Source organism: Globicephala melas, chromosome 2, assembly GCF_963455315.2.
Source record: "Globicephala melas chromosome 2, mGloMel1.2, whole genome shotgun sequence".
Lineage (NCBI taxonomy): Eukaryota > Metazoa > Chordata > Mammalia > Artiodactyla > Delphinidae > Globicephala > Globicephala melas.
The window spans coordinates 24125669-24142907 of NC_083315.2; positions in this window are offsets into that span (position 1 = coordinate 24125669).

A 17239-nucleotide genomic window follows, 5' to 3' on the forward strand; every position below is an offset into this window, starting at 1 on the left:
CTGTTACCATAATGATTTCAGCATTTATGAAAGTGACTAATGACGGAAATTGCTATCAACACTTGCAGCAGAGAGACAGCAAGTTGGAAATTGGATTTTCCTCTCTTCTTGCTAATGAGTTCTTTTCTCAAGGTGCCCATCCTTGGAGTGGGACGGGAAATTGGTAATTCTTTTTCTGTGTTGTATTCTTACTAATGCCTGTGCTGAAATGCCGGCAACACACCTGTGACAGTGGAAGGTTATGTGAAACCATAAAAATATTGTCAGAGGAAATGGCTTAGCTGGGGACACTGTAACCCACTTAAGAAGTGGAAACTTTAATTGCTCAAAACATGAAGGGTTTTCAAGTGGGTGTACACGTGTCAAGTACTTCTACCTCAGGAGTTTCAGTGACCAGAGTAAAGTAACTCTTGATTTGTTTGTTTCGTTTTGATGGTATTCTCGGGAGAAGTTGCCAAACAACAGATGTCAGATGGTTCTGGAAGAATTGTTTCTAGTGGTACCTTTTCTTTAGGTGACTATTGGCAAGGCATAGAGGCCCTCTTTGCACATGGGAACTTGATGGACCCATGTAGTTCTTGCTCAGTTACAAAGGTACATCAACTGTTGGAAAAAACCCTTGGTTTCCATAAACAAAACCCAGAGCAGCCCTCAGAATTCATTCCGGCCTTTCGTGAAAGCGTTCCTCTAAGTCTGGATGGAGGTGAAGTGTGAGTCATCAGAAATTTTCAATGTGGCTGATTTCTTGCAACAAAGTGTGTGATGAGAGGTTAGCATTTTCTTGGCCATATCCTCCAGCACTTCACTCTATGGCTCCCTGGTAACCAACCCCACCCTTTCAGCCTGACAATTTCCTTGAAGGAGACAAGGTATACTGGTGACAACGTTGATAAGGGTCCAATCCAGAAATGTTTCAGACTCAACCAAGGTAACCGTAGGCTCATTTTCAGAAATGACAATGTTTCTGACTATACAGGCGTTACAGATAATTGCGGAAAGCAGTGATTTCCTCGGGAGAGATCTGAGGCGTAAAGCAAGGAGCATTCCAAAGCCGTTTTGGAACAGCTATGTGATCAGTGTCCAGCTAAATCGATGTGTTTTGAAGTTAAAAAAAAAGAGAGGAAAAAGAAAAATCACTCCTAACCCCTCCCCCCCATTTTGGTCTATTTCCTTCCATTCTCTTTGGTTTTTTGCCCTGTGCGTATTTTTCTTCGCCTTAGTCATAATGGCTTGGTTTGCCAGTAGTTAACTCACTGGCTGCACATGCCTTAAATAGGGCAGAAGGACTGACAGCTGCATTGATGAAATGGTCCAAGAATGTCCCTCTGAAGCCCTATAGAACTGTACTCTCATACGAAAAACAACAGCAGAGCGATCCAAATAGGCAGTTGAGGGAAAAAGGAAAACGGGAGGTTGTTCGGATTACGTGCTACTGGTTAACTCCTTGTTCTTAACTTTTCTCACCTTTCTGAATTACTTTGGGTCTATTTTCTCAATTATATCAAATAGTAAAAAATTCTGAGGGTAATGACCCTTTAATCACCTAGAATATAAATTCCTTCATGATATAAAATGATTTTCAGGAAGAAATACAAACAGGCGAAATTGGGCTTCACCTGTGCATGTTTTAGAATCTACATTTGTGCGTCATCTCAGAGCCTGTTTATGTGAGATTCTAGCCTATAGCATAGTCGGTCCTAAGTCTGGGGCTGTGAGCCTCTGGCAGCTCACGACAAATTTTCACTGGTCAGTAGCAAAATGAGAAGAGAAAAATGAGAGTTTTTCATCAGGCTAAATTCATTCAATTTAAGGAATTGCTCTTTATTCCCAGATTACGCTCTTCTGTCCTATTCAATGATGGGGTTTTGTTTTTTATTTTATTTTATTAAAAAAAATTTATTTGAGTATAGTTGCTTTACAATGTTGTGTTGGTTTCTGCTGTACAGTAAAGTGAATCTGTTATACGTATACATATATCCCCTCTTTTTTAGATTTCCTTCCCATTTAGGTCACCACAGAGCACTGAGTTCCCTGTACAGTAGGTTCTCATTAGTTATCTATTTTATACATAGTAGTGTATATATGTCAATCCCAACCTCCCAATTCATCCCACCCCCCTTCCCCCCTTGATATCCATAAGTTTGTTCTCTACTTTGTTTTTAATGTATTTACTTGACCAAAGCATAGACTAGTCAATCCTGCAATAATATTCCAGATTTAAAATTTTATGCTTGATGAAAGCCTACAGTCTAGGGACCTCTGTCTGCTGCCCTCATGAGCTCTCTGCATACACAAGGTCTGGAGGGGTGGAGAAAAAGAAGGTCGCAGCAACCACCGTGGTGACCAAACAACAGCTAACACTGTAGAGGTGCTTACTGTGTGTCAGGCACTGCTCTGAGTGCGTTACACTTTACAGATCAGGTCATTTAATTAATCAGGTCATTAATCAGGTCATTTAATCCCCCCAAAATCCTCTGAGGTGGGTGCAAATAAGCATTCTCGTTTTCCAAAAGAGGAAACTGAAGCCTAGAGTTCTAGAACTCTGAAACTCCTGTGTTCTAGAAACAATTCTGTGACCTACTTTAGTTTTGAATCAAATTCCACAACTCATGACTGGAACTCAATTTATAGGATTAAGCATGATATTAACATTGTCTGCTTCCCATCTACCACCTGGTTCTCCCCTAAGAAGCCTTCAGTGGCTAGTCCTTGCTATTACTTACTAAGCAAGCTTTTTATTCAGATTTGATTCCACTCGATTTAGGCTACAGGAACTACCCATAGTCTTCAGAAATAGCTCATTCTGTCATCTCTATGCCGACAACCAAGCAACACGTTCCACGCAGAGATCCGTCTGGCGAGCCGGAGGACTTGTGAGCATCGTGCTGAGGTTGAGAAATGAGGCCCTTCATTTCCTTCTCCATCCTGGTTACTTATGGCAAGTAGATTTCCCTGAGTGCAAATTAGTTTCAATATTTATTTAGGACTTGACACTCTATTACTGTGTTCAGAAATCTGCAAAGTGTACTTTTCCTCCTTTTTCCCCATATGTGAGCAGGGAGCTCAGCCTCTGCACACATCAATGAAAAGAAATCCTCCCAAACATATATGTTTACATACATATATATATGTTTACATACATATATGTGTTTACACACACACACACACACATATATATATATATATATAGTTGTTTTTTTTTTCACTGTGCCATGAGGCATGTGGGATAGTAGTTCCCTGACTGGGGATTGAACCTGTGTCCCTAGCACTGGAAGTGTGGAGTCTTAACTGCTGGACCACCAGGGAAGTCCCCCAAACATATATTTTTTAAAACTTCAGATACTTTTAAAATAATATTGAACCTCAACGGAAACTTTGTCTATAAATTTGTATGGTATGGATGTTGTTTTCCTCTCGACAGACTGTTCCCAATGTACTTAGAGTGTATGAGAATCAGGGCTGGTCATCATCAGAGTGAGCGGGCACTTCTTTCTCTCTTCAAGGTGCAGTAAAATGCTGTTCTCCAGACACTAGCCATGGCCTAGAATTCTGGGGATTGGGTGGGAAGCCACCCATTCTGGAGCCGTCACAGTAGCTATTTTTGTTATTGTTTTCTTCAAAATAAATCTCTGGCTCAAGTTACACCCCTGGGATCCTTGCCCTGTATTGAGCAGGTAACACAAATAAAATGCAAACCTGTCTGTTCAGAAGAGGTTGACCCCCTTGGTTACAGTTAAGGCATTGATGGTGTTAAATGCAAGACAGTGTCCTGGTCTATATATTTTCATGTGATTGTGAACAGCTCATTTACTGTTAAATCCTTAGTGTTCATTGTTCTGTACAGGGAGAGTTCAACAAGAATAAACAGTTTGGCATGGTATGTTCTGATTTATTTTTTTTAGTCATGTTGATTTAAAATAATCTATTCCATTGTCCCCAAAGTACTCTGAACTTTAGAAACCACCTATCCTGATGTTGGGTTTTGAAAATATAGAAGCCACAGTCAATAACTAAGAAAAGTGTATACAGTTTCCTGTGAAAAAGGGATTTCAGGTTAAAGCTAGTTCTGTACTTGCCTATATCTCTAGACTGATATATAAAGTACGATCCCTTACATTGACTGAGGATTTATGGGTGTGAGTAATTGTGCTAAGCATTTTGACCAGCTTTATCTTCATTTGATTCCCTACAAGATTGGTACTATTATCTCCCCTGCTTTACAGATGAGAAAACACAGAGGGAGATGTTAAATCCCTCACCCAGGGTCACACAGCTGAATAGTAGTGGAGCCTTGCTATGAATTTCAGAGCCCTTGATCTTAACCACTTCGCCAAACTGCATTTCTACAAGAACGTGGATAGACTAACATCTCTTTTATTGTTTTCAATTTCTGAATTTAAGAGATTCTTTTCTTCTCCTTCCTTGCAAATCAGACCTTTCTCCTCCTAGAAACTACCGTCTTGCTCACAAGACAGGCTATGACTTGCAACCCTGCCAGCATCCACTAGAATGTCCTACCTGTTGTTTGGTGTCCCCATGTGTGGCCCCATTTCTCTCCATCTGGGGCGCCTTCCCACTCTCGGTTTGACATGTGTAGAGAATAAGACACTTAAGTGGACTGATTTGTCTTGAAAGAGAAATGAGGTTCTGAACAATCACTTCACCATGCAGGTTCCAATTCAACCTTCATAGGCTAGAAAAGAGAATGACCAACTTTGGAAACACATGCTCCACTGGTAGATCTCAGGAGGAGAGGTTACCGTGGGAACATACTCTGAAAACTGTAGACTTTCCCCCGCAAGATGCCACTGTTGCACACCTCCTAAGAAAGAGTCAGGCTGGCTTGCTGGTGGACGTCACTCCCTGAAGGGAGTCAGGTCCCTTCAGGAAGAGTAGATGCATCCACAAATCTGCACACGGTGTTGGTATTACCGTCATTCGTACTTGTAGACTCCGTTCCTTTGTAAACCCAAGGTTGAGATTTGCATTGCTGGATGAGGGGATGTAATTCAGCTTTGCCAGCAGAGGCAGGTTCCTCAAAGTATCTTGTTGCAAGAGTGGAAGTCATCTTCTGCATTTGTGGGACACCCAAATGAGGTTTGAGAATGCTTGTATCTTGAAAGACAGCCACGTACCCTTAGAGAAGAGTTATTTCCATTGTACTGAAGTTAACTGAGAACTGAAATCACTCCCAAGGAAGGGAGAGAAAGAGACAGAATGATGGCGCTCAAAGGAATATCAACTCAACCGATCCCTGCATTTTCCAGATAAAGAAACTGAGCCCATAGATAAATGACTTGCCCACAAATATAAAGTGTATCGTTTATTTATGTCAGAGAGAGGTCTAGGATGTAGGTATTCTAACTTCTAGGCCAATAGCAACCCTTACCACTACCCCACCCCACTACAGAACTGAGCCTTACTGGGAGGATTCATTCATTCATTCATTCATGTATTATTATCCACAGGCTTACACAAGTCAAAAACCTAGAAAACTTGGACCCTTTATTATTCATCACTCCATATATCTTTCTACGAAATATTGACAGTTCTACATCCTAAACATCTGTCAAATCTATCGCTGACTATAATCTCTGCCATTATCTTATTTCAAACTCTAATTACCTTCCAACCAGACTACTGATAGCCTACTCTAAAAATAACATTTCTTCAATTATGCAACAAAAAAAAAACACATGGGGAGCAAATGCCAAGCACGGGGGACCCATGATGAGCAGGACTTGTGGCCTCCGCAAAGTTGCTGACAGTCCAGCGAGGGAGAAGGATGTCCGCTATCTTATTCTAACTATGGAAGCCCTTCCATATGGCAAATCAATAGACAGATGGCTGCACTCTCCCCTTCCGTCTCTTGCTTTAGAGGAAATCTACTCAACATCCCCCTGGACTTGATTAGCTAGAGAAGACCCACTTATGGACCAGCCTCTATTTTCACGTGGTCATCGGGAGATGAATGACACTCATGTACCATATAACGGGACCAGACCAGGTTTAGAGTAAACAGCTGGGAAGCGTCAACGTGCAGTTTGGGAATTGGGAATGAAAGCTCATTCTGCATAGTTGGAAATCCAAAGGGAATTTAGGTAGTGGGATGAGTTACAATTCTGCAACCTGGTGTCAGCCTGGATTGGAAGAGATCTGACATTGGTCATGCAATATTTTTGCAAACACGTGGCTAAATTAGGCTTCACAGACTTCCTGTAACCCCATTTTTTCCTTTTAAATACACATACAGATATGTATGTTGTGTGCCTATATACATATATATGTTATTAATTTATTTTTCCGATATGCCCTCCCCTCTTCACTTCTCTTACATCACAAATATGTATTTTATGGGTTGAAAGAAAAATAATAGTCAGCACTTTCCCTGGATCTTGGTAATAGTAATGGAAGCTGGGATCCACAGAGGGTTTACTGTGCACTGTGCTAAGAGCATCACACACATTCACCGTTTCATTTTTGCAAACAGAACTATGAAGTAACTACTGTGATGACACTTTCTCTGTTCATGATTCTTCATAGGACCTCAATCTCCTAATGCTGATCTTGGGTCCACCTACTTACTTGTTTTCCTTTTAACTTAATTATGAAATAGAATCTATTTCTCTTTCCTGATGCTTTCCTCCTTCACTTGTTAGTCCTCATATCTTTTTAGTTCATCCCATATTTCAAATAACCATGGATTGTAACAGAAAGTGAGACCTTTGTTCCATATTTTTTTCCTAAAAATCGGAGGAATGACATTCACTGAAATATGTAGGTTCTAGAAATGTTGAGGTCCAAGTCATTCCAAAATAACCATCAAATTAAAATTCATTAGCAAGTAATGTGTTTCAATGCTGCCTGATAGATTGTTTGTTAATTCTTTGGGTGACACTGAAGATTCCTGATTTTGCCTGAAAATGAACATTTAATTCTAACTCTTAGCAGCATCTACTAGGGTAGATTTTTTGAGGCTTTGAAATTTGTTGTTCATCCTTCGTTGTCAGGATCAGCTAATGATTTAAAGTCCCTTAGCTGCTATGGAAGAGACCAAAAAATCTAAGTATATACCAAGAATTCAAGAGTTTCCATTACTTTATAGGGTGAATCTATTTATAAAGGACAGTGTGGAAATCTTGGGCTGACACCAGGTGAATTAAATTAGAATATCTCTAAGGAGCTTCCTTTCAGATATAACCTACCCAATGAACTCAGACAGGATTGAAGTATTTGTTGTAATTATCTGGGATCATGAGGAAGGGCCGGCTCTGGAAGGAATACAGTGTACTCTACAGACATTACCTCATTCTGTCATGGATGGCACTGGGTATAATTTCCATTTTTCAAGGGAATGAGCAAGGTATATGAAGGCCAAGTGACCTATGCTGGGACACTGGCGTTTAGTCTCCAGTACAAAACTAGCCCAAGAATCTGGGTGATCGTCCCACTAATTCAGGTAAGGCAGTGACTCTGTTTATATTATTTCAGAGAAAATTCACTTTTTGCTTTTCACTGTTAATAGATCTAAACTATAAGTTAGTGGGGGATCTATGCATGTAGATTCCCTGTATATCAAGGGGATTTAAGAGAGCTTGAGGGCCCCCAAGTATGATTACAGTGTGAAATAAACAGACAAATCCACAATATCCCATATTTTAAATACTTCTACACCTACAGCTACTAGTAGCTACCATTTATTGAGGTTTTTTTTCTATGTTTCTAATGATTAAGGCATTTATTCATTTCTACTAAGAAAATATATTAATATGGGCTCATAAAAAACAAAGTAATAGCAACTGGGATTTCAATAATCTTTTTGTACCGTATGCATGCTGGTTATTTTGCCCTGAAGACCTTCCTCACTTCTCTACATGTTAAAATCCAACCCTTCTTTCAAGGCCCATCCTGAAACCATTTACTCCAGGGCAAGCTTTTCAGATGACCTCATTCTTCCCTGAACTCACATAGTATTTTAAACCTCTCCAATAACATTGTGCTGTGTAATATCATTGTGTGTATTTGTCTTCTTTCCTTTCTAAAATGTAACCTTCCAGGTGGTAGTTCCCATGTGCATTTACTTTGTTTTTCATTCCTTGGCATGATCAATTATGGATAGAGTAAGCACTTGTGACGTAATGAGAAATATGTTATTTGGTCTCTGCCCCCAGCTCCTGACAGAGAGCTCCTAAATCCCTTGTAATTTCCTCAGTAATAGAAGTGTTTTTGTTCTAATGAGACAACTCTGGGCGGGCTCCTGATTAACATTAGGATGAGGGCTGGTCACCAGAGAGACCAAGCCATGATTAGAAGCTTGGAACTTTCAGACCTCCCCACCCCATCCTCCAGGGAGGGGAGAGGGGCTGGAGATTGTGTTCATAATCAATCATACCTAGGAGATGAAGCCTCCACAAAAATCCATAAACTATGAGGTTCAGAGAGCTTCCAAGTTGGTGAACACACGGAGGAGCTGGGAGGGCGGTACCTGGAGAGCATGTTAGCCCCACACTCTTCCCGTCTACCTTGCCCTCTGCACCTCTTCCATTTGGCTCTTCCTGAGTTGTATCCTTTATAATAAACCAGGAGACAAAGTGTTTCCATGAGTTCTGTGAGCCCTTCTAGCAAATTAATGAATGGGAAGAGGGGGTCATGGGAACTCCGCATTTATTCAATCTTAAGTACAGGAAACCAGGACTTACAATTGGCGTCTGAAGTGGGGTTGAGAATTCCTGTGGGACTGAGCCCTTCACCTGTGGGTCTGCATTAACACTGGGTAACTAGTGTCATAATTGAATGGTAGGACATACAGCTGGTGTCTGGACAGTTGGAGAATTGGTTGATGTGGGAAAAAAACCCACACATTTGGTGTCCGAAGTGTTCTATGGGTAGAGAAGAACAGTGTTTTCATTTGGTACTCAACGTTACTCTCTTGAATTAATGAAATTAAATCTCAGAGTTGGAACACAGAGTCCATGGAGCCCAGCTTCCTCCTCGATGTGGAAATGACGTCCGTGGCATCACTGAGGAGGTGGAGATGCAGGGAAGTCCTCTTCCTTATGGAGCTGCCCCTGGCAGGAACCCTCTCAGTTGGGATGGATGATGTGTCACACATGTCCTAGCCTCTCTTGCATCCACACACAGTCATGTCATTGGCTTTTGCTGGCAGATGTGCACAGAACTAATACGGGCTTGGTTCTTTAAAAAGCACTTGCATTTTCTCCACTTTTTACTTCCTCTCCATTGGAGGGAAGCAGAGGACTCCAGAGCTCTCTAGGGGGTCAGTGCAACGAGATGCAAGAGCCTGGGATCCTGAGTCACAATGTGGAAGAAAGAACTAGCTGACCAGGAACACTGGCATCAAGCCATTATGTGGGCAAGAAAGAAACTTCCTTTGTGCTAAGCCATGGAAATTTTGGGGGCTATTTGTTAAAGCAACAGAATTGCCTTAACTTTATTGATTACTTTCTTTGATGGAGAGTTAGCTGTTCCAGCTCTAGTTGTCAGGAAAACCTTACTCATTATCTTAGCTCAGGCTGCCGTAACAAATACCATAAATAGCTGGCCTAAACAGCAAATATTTATTTCTCACAGTTCTGGGGGCTAGAAGTTTGAGATCAGAGTGTCAGCATGGCTGGGTTCTTGGTGAAGGTTCTCTTCCTGGTTTACAGATGATGGTCTTCATGTTGTATCCTTGTGTGGCGGATGGCAGAGCAAGAAGCAAGCTCTCATCTGTCTCTTCTTATAAGGGTACCGATCCCATCATGAAGTCTCCACCCTCATGACAATCACCTCCCAAAAGTTCCATCTCCAAATACCATGACATTGGGGATTAGGGTTTCAACATATGACTTTTGGGGGGACACAGACACGTGGTCTGTGATGGTTAGTTTTATGTGTCAACTTGGCTGGGCTAAGGGATGTCCATACGGCTGGTAAAACATTATTTCTGTGTGTGACTTTGAGGGTGTTTCTGGAAGAGATTAACATTTGAATTGATAGACTGAACACAAAAGATCTGCCCTCCCCAATGTGGGTGGGCATCCTCCAATTCCTTGAGGGACCCAAATAGAACAGAAAGGCAGAGGAAGGGGTGAACTCCCTCTTTCTTTTCAAGCTGGAATGTTCATATTCTCCTGCCTTCTGACATCAGAATGCCTGGTTCTTGGGTCTTCAGACTCCAGGACTTACACCATCAACCCCTGGTTCTCAAGTCTTTGGACTTGGATTGAATTCCGTTACTGGCTTTCCTGGTTCTCTAGCGTGCTGATGGCCGAAAGTGAGACATCTCAGCCTCCATAGCCACACGAGCCAATTCCTATCAAAAATCCCTTATTTATATATGTATCTATCTGTCTCCTAATGGTTCTGTTTCTCTGGAGAACCCTGTCTAACGCACAGTCCATAACACTCACATTGAGCTGAAAGTTGTCCTCCCATCACTCCAATCCATGGCTGTTGTTTTGCCTTTTCAGTCTCCACAAATGTATTTCCTCTTCATCGAGACACCTTTTCCAATATTTAACGGCAGGTATTATATCAGCCTTAGGATGATATTTCTCATTTCTTTGTGCATTGCTGGATCAGCAAATTGGCTCTTCCAGAAACTCAGCAACAATTTTAAGGCTACCACACCAAGAATCGTCATGACCTTTGAATGGAACCATAGGCTTCATGAGCCAGGCCTTCTATGTCCAAAGAGTAACAGCAAAAATCTACTCACTTGGTTGCATCCTAGGGAGAAAAATTCGCACCTAGACACTTTCAAAGGAAAACCGAAAGAGTTAAAGATGCAGAACATGGCACAGATAAACCAACACAACAAGCCCTCGTTCATTCATTCAACAATCATTAATGGTGCTCCTAGGTTTTCTAAGAGAGATAAAGGTAAGCCTGGAACATACCCTGTTATAGGGAATCTGACATGGTGGTGAAAAGATCACTTTTAAGCTAAAAAAATGAATGAAGATGGTTGCTTTCAGGTTAAAATTGTCACTGCCTCCAAATTTGGAGGCTAATCTCTCTGTGAAGTGCTGAACTGATTCAACTTGCCCTACAGACATTTTGCAAAGTCCCAAAGGTAGTACTTGATAGCAAAGCCCAAGTACGAAGAATTTGCCTTTCCTCCCTGCAGTTCTTCATCCTCTAACTAAAACCTAAGACCAGGCAGTGTGGCCAACGTGGGCATTCAGCTCCTGTTGAATGACAGTCTTCAGCCTAGGTAATCTGCATGTCTCTTCACAATAATTATTTTGTCTGTGTGCATTTTCTTATGAGCTACAGAATGTTTGTTTAATCATCATCATCAACAAGTTGACTAAAAATTACGTTGAAAATGCAAATACCATTGGACATTATCATTCTCATTGTTCAAAGCAGCTTTCTCTGGTCAGCTAAGTGCCATGTGGTTTTTAATACAACCTGTGATTAACATGAACTCAAACTTCGAAGCACATTTTGTTCTGTCTCTTGCATTTAACATTATGAGGATGTACTGTTCGGTTTAGAGAACTGTGGGAATAAATAATAATTCTAAGGTACTTTTCCTCTGGACACATCCCATGGCAGCTGTGGATCAGGTATGAGGACAACTGATTACCCAGCACGTGCTCGAAGAAATGGGTAAGATGATGCCGCTAATTAAATGTGAGGATGCTTTAGGAAACCCCAAGAGGACAAAAAGAAATTCTCTTTTGCTTGACTGTTTCTGTGTCTGTTCTCAGGGGTAAAGAGATTTCTATCCCCAAATAATAACAGCTTTAATTATTGCCTTATTTTTTAATATTCAAAGGTTTCAGTAGAGTTAAAAACTCTGTATAATATGTTTGTTTTTGTTTTGTTTTGTTTTTGTCAAGGGGAGTCAAAAAGTGTCAGCTGGACAAAGCTTCAAATTCTATCCTGTTCTAGATTTCCTTCTTAACTGTATTCCACCTGAAATTTCAGGGTAAGACGGTTTTTTCATGCCCTGGGGGTGAGGGTATAAATTGGTTTGGAGGGCTGGGAAAAATATGCTTCAAAATTTAAAACACACACAGCCTTGACCCTGGAATTTAGGAAGGTAGGGATTTAACCCCAGAAAAAAATGAGCCAGGTATGCAAAGGTGCATGTCCAAAGAGCTCATGAAGTTTGGAAAACGTTAAAATAACTTGTAATACAAATATATATGGAGTGCTGATGAAGGGTGTGGTTCGTGCACAGAAGGGCATGAAGTGTGACAGGTTCATGGGCAGCTTGAGGACTGAGCGGATCCACTGATGGTTGTTTGTCTCTTGAGGCAGGGTCCAAGTCTCCTTGCAAGAAGTTGAAAAAAGACATTAACTAGAGAGTACAAGGGTCAGCCCAGGATGGCAAGGGCAGATTGAGTGGAAAAGGAGCCTGGATAGCTCTGAAACACTGGGAGGGACCATGTGAAAAGTCAGGTAGAGGAGGAGCTGGAACTTAATAAGAGAGTGAAAGCTTAAAAGAAAATGTGCTCCTTTCCCATTTCTGCTCATTCTGATGCCATTTTGTCCTCATTTCTGTTTTGTTTGTTTTTCTCTTAAAAACCTTTTCTTTCTGCATTTAGCTTTACCATCCTACGACCCCATCTTTCACTAGTTCGAAAACATTCTCATGAAGATTTGAAAGCTGTCCACACTTTCAGGTCTGCCCTGAGGTTTAGCAAAGCATGAAATGGGCTGAGATACTTCTATTTGCCTCTTGCTGACTGTGTACCTCCCTTAATTTCCTCAGTGACTGACAAGGCTGAGATGAAGAAGACAGTCCCTTCTTAATGGAGCCTGAGCTCCCATCCTCATTTCGTTCCAGACAGGACCCTGCCCTGGCCTGGGAAACAAGCTCTTGGTTTTGAGTACAAACCAGTGAAAAAGTGTATAACCTATTTTCCCTTTGAATCCCCCCAAATATGTTTGGCCAGTCTACAGGCCACATGAGTGTGAGTGTGAGTATGACAGTGTGCGTGGGGTTCTTAATTCAGGAAAGTGGTGGTGGAGAGTGTGGATTCCTGGCTTAAGTCACCTCTACAGCTTGGTGGGAACTTTCTGAGAACCAAACAAGGGGGGCACCTGGGTCCACAGGCCAAGTCATCTGATCTCCATTTGCATCTAAAAGAACAGTGAGGACCCACTTCAGGGAGATGGGTCCCTTGGGACACCTTCAGCGGATTTCCACATTCCCTCATCTCCTTTTTGGGGAACATGGGAAATCACCTTCATTTCAACTTCTTTCTGCCAACAAAGAACCACAGTCTTTGCTAGCTCCATTCGTGTTTTCTATGGGAGCATCTAGATCACCCTTTCTTTATTGTTTCTCTGCCCTTTATTGTTTCGAGGTTAATCTGCAGACCAGAACTTCTGTCATATAGAATTGCTTCAGATTAATTAAGGAGAAATGAGCAGTTCTGAAAGGATCACCAGGACATTGCATAAACCAGCCAATGATCAAATGTCTATGGCTTTCAATGCAGAACTGAAAGAGGTGTCACAGATCACCCAGTTTAACTCCTTTGTTTTACAAACGAGGAAACCTAGACAGGGAAGAAAATGCAGTTTACCTAAGGTCACAGAGCAGCAGAACTTGGATGATCTGATTCCTGTTCAGAGGTGTTTCTCCAAGAAAGCACTGATTGAATCTGTAAAGGAGCCTCGTTTAGACCTATGGAGATGTACTGGGTTTCCATCTGGTCGGCCGGTTGGTCATTCAACCAGTAAATGTTACTGAGCACCTTCCACCAACTCCAGGTCCTGGGGATGGAGCGGTGACTACGAATTCTGTGGCACCATATGGATTTTACAGTCCGCTAGGGATTATGAACCTTAAGTAAATATTTACCAGCGTAGTGAGTGCTAAGAGGAGAAAGCACAGAGTCTTAAGGGCGTATATACATGGGAGCAAGGCTAAAGATTCCACAACTCTCTTTTCATGTTTGACTCAAGCCTCCAAATCAAGTTTGAACCAGAGCTATGTTTATTTTAAAGGCGGATGCAGCCTTTTGCATACAGTATGCTGGGAGAGCCTATGTAATTTATCTGACACATGGCCTGTCTGAGATAGTACAGCGATGGCCCTTTGGTCAGAGAAGAAACTGAGGTTAAGAAACTTTAAATGATTTTTTGGTTAAATGATTTGGCAGTGCAAGAAGAGTGAATGTTGTGTAAGTGGGAAACATAGGCAGTTTCCTGTGGCCGGAGTGGAGAGTCCAAAGCAGGGAGATGCAGGAATGTGTTGGTTTAGAGCTGGGGACCACCTCCTCTGGGGAAATGATGCGTAAGGCCAGCCTTAGGCAAGATGGTGGGGATGTAAGTTCTGTCTTCTGAGGTTCCCCACTCCCCATGTGGCAGGTCAAGTGCATTATACCACAACTCCCCTTTGGAGTGGAGTCCTCGTGCCCACCCCCTGACACCTCCACCCCTCATCTCCTTCCTTCACTTTCACTCCTGGGAGGATGGCCCTAACCAGAGAGAGGCTATCTAGGGTCAGGAATTGGGGAATGTGGGGGGACAAGGCATTGACACTTTCCCAGAATCAGCCTTGGTTTTAGGTAACTTTAAAAAAAATTATTAGTATTTTTCCAGTTTTATTGAGGTATAGTTGGCAATTAAAAATTGTATATATTTAAGTGTATAACTTGATGTCTTGATATGTATATACATTATAAAATATTCACCACAATCAAACTAATTAACATTTCCATCACCTCACATAGTTACTATTTGTGTATTTGGGTGGTGAGACCATTTAAGAGCTACTCTTTTAACAAATTTCAAGTATACAATTATAGTATTATTAACTATTGTCATTTTGTTGTACATTAGATCTGGGGAACTTAGTTATCTTGTGTTACTGGAATGCTGGATGGTAGTTTTTTTCTTCCCAGTTTTTTTCTATTGCGGTAAAATGCACATAACATAAAATTTACCATCTTAGCCATTTTTGAGTGCACAGTTCAGTGTGTTAAATGCAGTCATTTAATTGTGCTACCATCACCACCACCTGTCTCCCATAATTCTTTTCATTGTGTAAAACTGAAACTCTATACCCATGAAACAATAACACTTGAGGGCTGTTTAGAACAGGAAATACAGGACTTGTAACGAACCTGTGATGGCTTGTTTGCACCTTTAAAAGAAACTTAAAAGCTTTTGAACAACAAAGGAAACCATAAACAAGACGAAAAGAAAACCCTCAGAATGGGAGAAAATATTTGCAAATGAAGCAACTGACAAAGGATTAATCTCCAAAATATACAAACATCGCATGCAGCTCAATATCGAAAAAAACAAACAACCCAGTCCAAAAACTGGGCAGAAGACCTAAATAGACATTTCTCTAAAGAAGATATACATTGCCAACATTGTTTCATTGCCAACAAACATATGAAAGGATGCTCAACGTCACTAATCATTAGAGAAAAGCAAATCAAAACTACTATGAGGTATCACCTTACACCAGTCAGAATGGCCATCAACAAAAATTCTACAAACAATAAATGCTGGAGAGGGTGTGGAGAAAAGGGAACCCTCTTGCACTGTTGGTGGGAATGTAAATTGATACAGCCACTATGAAGAACAGTATGAAGTTTCCTTAAAAAACTAAAAATAGAACTACCATACGACCCAGCAATCCCACCACTGGGCATATACCCTGAGAAAACCATAACTCATAAAGAGTCATGTACCACAATGTTCATTGCAGCTCTATTTACAATAGCCAGGACATGGAAGCAACCTAAGTGTCCATCGACAGATGAATGGATAAAGAAGATGTGGCACATATATACAATGGAATATTACTCAGCCATAAAAGGAAACAAAATTGAGTTATCTGTAGTGAGGTGGATGGACCTAGAGTCTGTCGTACAGAGTGAAGTAAGTCAGAAAGAGAAAAACAAATACCGTATGCTAACACATCTATATGGAATCTAAAAAAAAAAAGTGGCTATGAAGAACCTAGGGGCAGGACAGGAATAAAGACGCAGACGTAAAGAATGGACTTAAGGACGTGGGGAGGGGGAAGGGTAAGCTGGGATGAAGTGAGAGAGTGGTATGGATATATATACACTACCAAATGTAAAATAGATCGCTAGTGGGAAGCAGCCGCATAGCACAGGGAGATCAGCTCTGTGCTTTGTGACCACCTAGAGGGGTGGGATAGAGAGGATGGGAGGGAGATGCAAGAGGGAGGGAATATGGGGCTATATGTATACATATAGCTGATTCACTTTGCTATACAGCAGAAACTAACACACCATTGTAAAGCAATTATACTCTAATAAAGATGTTAAAAAAAAAAAAGAAAAGAAACAATACAAGAAGTAACATTCTTGCCTCCGCCCCTAGCTTTCCCAGAACAACATCAAGGTTTCTGCTCTCTTGTTTTTCCTTTGCAATTATTCTTAACTAGTGACATTTATTCCTGATTGTTGACATTTATTGAATACCCACTATGTACTGTCCACAATGCTTTTAATATCAGAATTATCCCCAGGAAAAAAATGGTAGAGAAGATGTTAGTGGCATTTTTATTTTCCAACAATGCATGGTGCAGCCTTGTAGAAATGATAAAATAAATAAATGAGAAGGGTATGGACCCCTGTTGGGTAATTCTCATTTCACAAAGATAAGAAGCTAAAACCCTGTATTATTTGAATAGCTGTCTCCAAAAGTCTCAGTCCCTTCGTGGTTTAGTTAAGATGGATGTGGACAGTATTTGGTGTTAATGGGGCAGAACCTTCTTTTTTTGTTTGTTTGTTTTTTGCCATTAAAATACTTTGCCATTTTTTAACTGGGTTGTTTGTCTTCTTATGGTTACGTTGTAAGAGTTCTTTATATATTCTGGATACTTGACCCTCATCAGATATATTATTTGCAAATATTTACTGCCTTTCTGTGGGTTGTCTTTTCACTTCTTATTTGTCCAGAGATTCTTCTGTTTGGGGCTCCTCAAGGATCACAAGAGTCATGATGCTCTATCATCATCACCCCGTCAGGATTAGCTTTTGGAAGAAATTGTGGTAAAGGGAGTTGTGAAAGAAGAGCAGGGGGATTCAGGAGGCACACGCAGAGCATTGTGGATGTCAGGCTACAGGGATACCTTCCTAGAATCATGGGGAATTACCACTGGATTTGGGTTCCCACTTGGATGTAAAACTGGCTCCTTAGAATGCTAAATATAATATCAAGAAAGGAGAAAATAGAACCCCCCCCCCAAGAAAAAAGACCAGAAGAATCATTTGGGGAAACA